Source organism: Enhydra lutris, unplaced genomic scaffold (genome assembly GCF_002288905.1).
Source record: "Enhydra lutris kenyoni isolate GAN:26980312 unplaced genomic scaffold, ASM228890v2 scaffoldscaffold64, whole genome shotgun sequence".
NCBI lineage: Eukaryota > Metazoa > Chordata > Mammalia > Carnivora > Mustelidae > Enhydra > Enhydra lutris.
This window is the reverse complement of record NW_019154148.1, coordinates 2402253-2407975: the sequence shown is the minus strand read 5'-3', so window position 1 is coordinate 2407975 and position 5723 is coordinate 2402253. Positions and strand designations below refer to the sequence as shown.

Sequence of the window (5723 nt, the reverse complement as noted above, 5' to 3'; positions counted from 1 at the left end):
TAAAATGTTATTTCATATGGATGAAAAAATCAATGCACTCCAACATGGCATGATCATAATTGTACCCATTCCACTCACAGGAAGGGTCCACTACAAGCTCATGAGAAGTACTATATAGATGGAAGGGGCGCCCAAAAATATTAACCTGAGACACAAAATCAGAGCGCCCAAAGCTAACTGTCCTCTAAAGTGTGTTATGTTTTCCATGGTGGCCAATTAGAATACGTTCTATAGAGGATCCTGACACTTAAAGACTTCTCTCATCTTCATAAGCCAATCAATAGGTCAGAAGATGTAGATATCCTTCAGACACAGAGTGAGTCATTCTACATCAACAATCCAGGGTCTCAGTGTCAGACCCCCTGTCCAGTCTTTAAACTCTTCTATTTAAGGCCATAAGTAATCCTGAGGCAATCATTCAGATGTCCTGGCCTTAATGGATGAGAACTGGGAGACCCTGTGCTCCATTTCCTTGTGCCATTTCTCCATTAAAACCATGCTCTGAGTCGTTTTCTAAAGGGCCCTAGAGAATTGGGCAATTCATTGAATTTGCTCTGCTGCATTAAAATAGCAGTCCACAGGGTACCACTTGTACTTCATTCCAGAGATCAACGGCGCACTCCATCCAATGCAGAAGAAATTCACAGTCATCCTTTTGCACCAGAGTTTGAGTCCAAGGTCAGTTTAAAATTTCACTCCCAACCATATGGCTATTTCCTCAGGAGTAAGTCGTCCTTGGGCAGTGATCAAAAAACCGAGCCACGGACAGAAAAGCAAGTGCCACCATGGGTCCTGCAGCGTTTTCTGGAAAAGCGAGTACCTTTCAGAAGACGGAAATACAATACTTAAGCTATTTTCATCTTCAATGTGATTCGACTTAAAAATTCCTACATGTGATGACTTCATAAAGAGTTGGAAACACAAGTTAAAGCTCTGTGAATGCCTTTAATACTAGTAGGACTGGTTTTGAGGTTGTAGCTGATGAGGTGATGGAGTGAATTTTTTTGAGGCCAACGGCATCATCTTACTTCCCTAAAGTAATGAAATATGTAAGACACTGGTCGTGCCTGGAAGAAGCAATGGTGCCTCCCTAAGTGTTATCAATAGCGGCCCAAATGTCCCTGCTGAAATCTCAGTATTTATTTAAATTAATAGCCTGGATCCATCACACTTTCTAAGCAGATCTTGTCTGCTTATTATTCATTTTCTTTAGTCTGCTTTAGAAGGAAGACCAAATGTGAAGCAAATTGGACAACTTTAGCCAATCAAGAAATGTCCTAGGGATCAGCTAGTTTTCTTACAGTATACTCTTTCTTTTCAGCTAGTCCTGGGCTTGGCTTTGATATTGAGACAAGAGGTTATTCAAGGATAGGAGATTCCAGCCATGTACACTTAAACAGCAACCAAGCCCCAGATAGATGTACATTATGTTATCAATTTGATCTTTTGCTGTGGCAAGCAGCTCTCAACCACCCATCTTTATTTCAGGGGAAATGGCCAAACCCAATTTCACAGGTAAAATAAAGTCAATTTTCACCACGATGTAGCCATTTATAAACAGGATGCCTGGCCTTGAAATAGAAGGGGCTTTATTCTTAGACAAAAGGTCAGAGACATCTGGCCTCAATATTGCGTTCTGTTGGCAATAAAACATTTTCTCTCTTGGAAAACTTCAATGTTGAGGACCAGTTAGGAAAATTGCCAGTCTTGCCCTAGTTAACAGAGCTAAAATTTATTCTTAATATTTGTTCTCTTATAATTTAATAGGAGTCTAACAATATCCAACTTCCTTTTAGCATTTTGCATCAAAGTATAATAAAAAGATACGGTAAAGGGGCTTTCAGAGAGGATAAAAACTTTATGAGCATAAAGTCTCTAGTTAAATGCTTGTGGATGCTTATTTAGCTGTTTTTCTTCATTAAATATGAATTATAGCTCTTTAAATGCTGATTTGGAAATCAGGAAGGTTTAGTTTTACTCTACTGCTTTATATCCACAGGCAACATAAATCTATTTAAAAGCTGATTTAAGAAAGCAACTTGGGGAAGCAAATTGCTGGTGATTTGATCCCTTGAATTTTGCATGCTACATAATCAGAATCAGGTTGTTCGGAGTACCAAAAAGGTTCGTTTGAACGTGACTGAAAAAGAAAATTAGTCCTTAAAAGTCACAGGATGGGTAGTGGTGGAGCTCAGGGTTAAGCTGCAAAACTCAGCACATGTTTCAAAAGCCAAACAAGGCCCCATCAGAGACAGAGAGGGTAAGGAGAAAGTCTGAGGTGTTTTTTTTAAACATCCATATGTTGGCTTCTTCATTGGAAAATATTCCTAATTAGTAAAACCACAACCCCAAATGCAGCAATACATGTGGATTATCATTTTAATACTAAAAGCAAACCAGTTTTGTTCATATAACGTCAAACTGATCATTATGAATAGGACAAGATCTTGTTCTCACATTCAGCAAAGTGGACTATTTGAGATCAAGGTTATCCTCATTCACCAAGCCACTATTTTGAAGTCTTCCACAAAACAAAACAAAGAAATGGGGCAGAGACATCCCTATTTCCAGGTCACCCTACAGTAATTTATTATCCAAAGGGACATCAGGAATTGATGGAATTGAAAACTATTGTATAGCATTGACAGGGTTGTTTTAATACTTCTCTCAATCTGTGGTGACACAAACTGATTTACTTCCCATTTGCCAGCAAGAGAAAAATGGACTTTCTATGCACTATGACTAACACACAATCTCCCTCCCCACTCCCTAACTACAAGGCAAAATCAACACACACACGCACACAGGCAGACTTTTCGTCTTTCTTGTTTATTGCAGGATCCTCAGCAACAGACTCTAGTACTTAAATTCATTCTTTTGACTTAATAACCACGTGTCCAATTGTACTGCATATGACCCCATCAATTTCAGCTATTTAGATTTTTTAGATTTTTTTTATTTTTTATTTTATTTTTATTTACATGACAGAGAGAAGGAGATCACAAGTAGGCAGAGAGGCAGGCAGAGAGAGAGGGGGAAGCAGGCTCCCTGCTGAGCAGAGAGCCCAACACGGGACTTGATCCCAGGACCCTGAGATCATGACCTGAGCCGAAGGCAGAGGCTTAACCCACTGAGCCACTCAGGCGCCCCCAATTTCAGCTACTTAAACAAGCACATTCTATGACAGCAACACCTGACAGCTTTTTGTTTGGCTGACACATAAATCCCCTTTGCCAACCCCCAACAGCACAGGTAGATTTCAGTACATTTTCTTTTTTTTTTAAATAAAGCAAAAAAAAAAAGCAGGCACATTTTCAAAGCCTTCCATTTTTTGACTAGTAAATCAGAGTCAATCATTCAGAGTTAAGTCAGTACTTTTTTTTGCTTTAATTTTTTTTTTTACCTTCAAAGGAGAAAGAAAAATTATACAGTTGTTATTTCATCAAAAAATGGAACTTTTAGCCAACTTTCAGAACTCAAGCTGGAAAGGTGGCAAGAAAAACAAGCAAACTTGCTAATGCAATTTTATTACTGTGTACTGTGGCAATCTTTCACTGAAATTACTGTAGGTATATGAAAGATTCTACTGGACAGGAACCACTCCACTGGTGAAGCATGATGGTTACAGAAGTTATTTCATTAAAAAAAAAAAAAAAAGTCTTCTTTCTCTTCAATCTAAACCACTCTGAACATGTTTTAAACAAATTCCAACCTACTTGCACATCAAAGATGTTGTACTGACAAGACTACTACTTACTGTAAGATAAGGAATAGAGAAACAAAGTTTGAGGCAACAGAGAAGTAGATGTGAAAACATAAGGGCAGGGGTGCCTGGCTGGCTCAGTCAGTGGAGGGCATGACTCTGGATCTCCAGGTCAGGAGTTCAAGTCCCACATTCACTGTTCAGATTCAAGCTACTAAACAAACAAAAACAGAAAACAAAAACAAAAAAAAGGGGGGGGGAGAAGGAAAAAAGGGCTGTAAGCCACTGCTTAAGAACCCCCCCCCCAAAAAAAAACACAAAAGTACTACATTACTCAATATAGGTAATATAACAATTATACAGATTAAGTAACCAGTTCTTTGAAATTTCCCAAATTCTCCCCTGAAGAGTGGTTATTATGGAGAACCCAAGTAAAAGAAGTTATCAAGTTGCTTAGCTAAGACTCAGTTATAACTAAGGATTTTGTTAATAAACTGGCATAATTCAGTTGTCTCTGGCAACAGAGTAAGATATTTTTCCCAACGGGGTAAATAGGTGGTTGAAGAAAAGGAAAAACACACAGAATAGTCTCAGTCCTGTCATTTAATGCACCGCTCTAAATTATCGGGGGAGGGAGGTAGAGGAAATTTATTTTTCTTTTCAGGTAACTCCCCCACCTTCCCTCACCTCACCATAAGGGATTCTCAAGAAGTTCTCCAGAGAGAATGGCTTCTTAGTTGAGGCCTAAGTCCCGTCATTGTAGGATGATTCTTCAGCCACTATGTGAACCACCATGGATGTTTCTCTTTCTTCATATGATGAAGTTCAGGGATCTAAACTTATCCAAAAAGCTAGAGAGGCCCCATCTGTTCCCACTGGAATGGCAAAGTTTGCAACAATAGTTGCATATGGATTACTTAAATTGAAGAACAGGGGAAATCCTAAAATGTCTGTTCACCTGATCCACCACGTGCGTGTGGCAGCAGAAGGCTTTGTTGTGGGAGCAATGACTCTCGGTATGGGCTATTCCATGGATAAGGAATTCTGGGCAAAGCCTAAACCTTAGAAAAAGAGAAGCTGTCTTGGTTTTGTTGCTGGTGCTTGCTTTAGTTAGGCATCTCATATTGCATTTTTATGTTTATGTTGAAAACAAATCATTTGAATGGGTCAGACAATAGCACAGTAATTTAAACATTGGCTTTCTTTCTTGCAGCTTGATTTGCCTGGTAACCAAATTACTAGTGACCAGTTAACTAGCTAGGTCATTCAGGGGAGTCCAATTAGCACAAAAGAAATAAGTCTCTTCTAAATGCACTTGATAGTGGTAAAATATGCTCCTTCTTAAACTCTTCTGTCAAAATTAGTTAGAAGAGGACAATATGGCAATCCTGGAGTACTCCCAGTTACTGCAGAATATCACATGCTTTTGATGTTATGTGGGAATCCCATTTAACATTTCTCTACATGTTTTGCAGACTGAGTGAGTACTTCAGGTTTTAGGGCTGGTTGGCTCTTAACCCTTTCAGAACACTGCATGGAATACAGTATTATAAGCTTCCCCACAACTGAAAATACGTGTATTTAAACCAAACCTAGAAAGCCGCTAACAGCTGCTTAGAAGTAGTATTTATTTCAGAATCATACTTGTAAACATGAGAGTAACTTCACTGTGGATCCCAGTTTAGCATTTTTTATAACTACAGGGTTGTATTTACACTGTTGTTGTATTAGAGTAATTTTTAAATGTTATCTTGAAATAGAAATGTGCATTTTAAGTACTAATGCAAAGGTAAATGAAAAACACTTTTTAAATGTATGACATTTGTCTCTCTGTAAGAATCATAAATGTTAACAAATTACTTATACTGAAGTGATTAATGATTTATCAGCAAGGTGGTTTGGTCAGACATTATACAGAAATGTTGGTATACTACAGGAAGCTTTATTACCGTTGTGAAATGTTCTGGTCTATCGTGAATGTATGTTCTATCTACTGAATGCAGTCTCTCATGATGCGCAG

The 5723-nt window shown here is 38.4% G+C and overlaps 1 pseudogene; it reads left to right on the top strand.

The window, feature by feature from the left end:
- Window positions 1–4484: 4484 nt before the first annotated feature.
- Window positions 4485–5518, top strand: LOC111158916 (annotated as a pseudogene).
- Window positions 5519–5723: the final 205 nt, after the last annotated feature.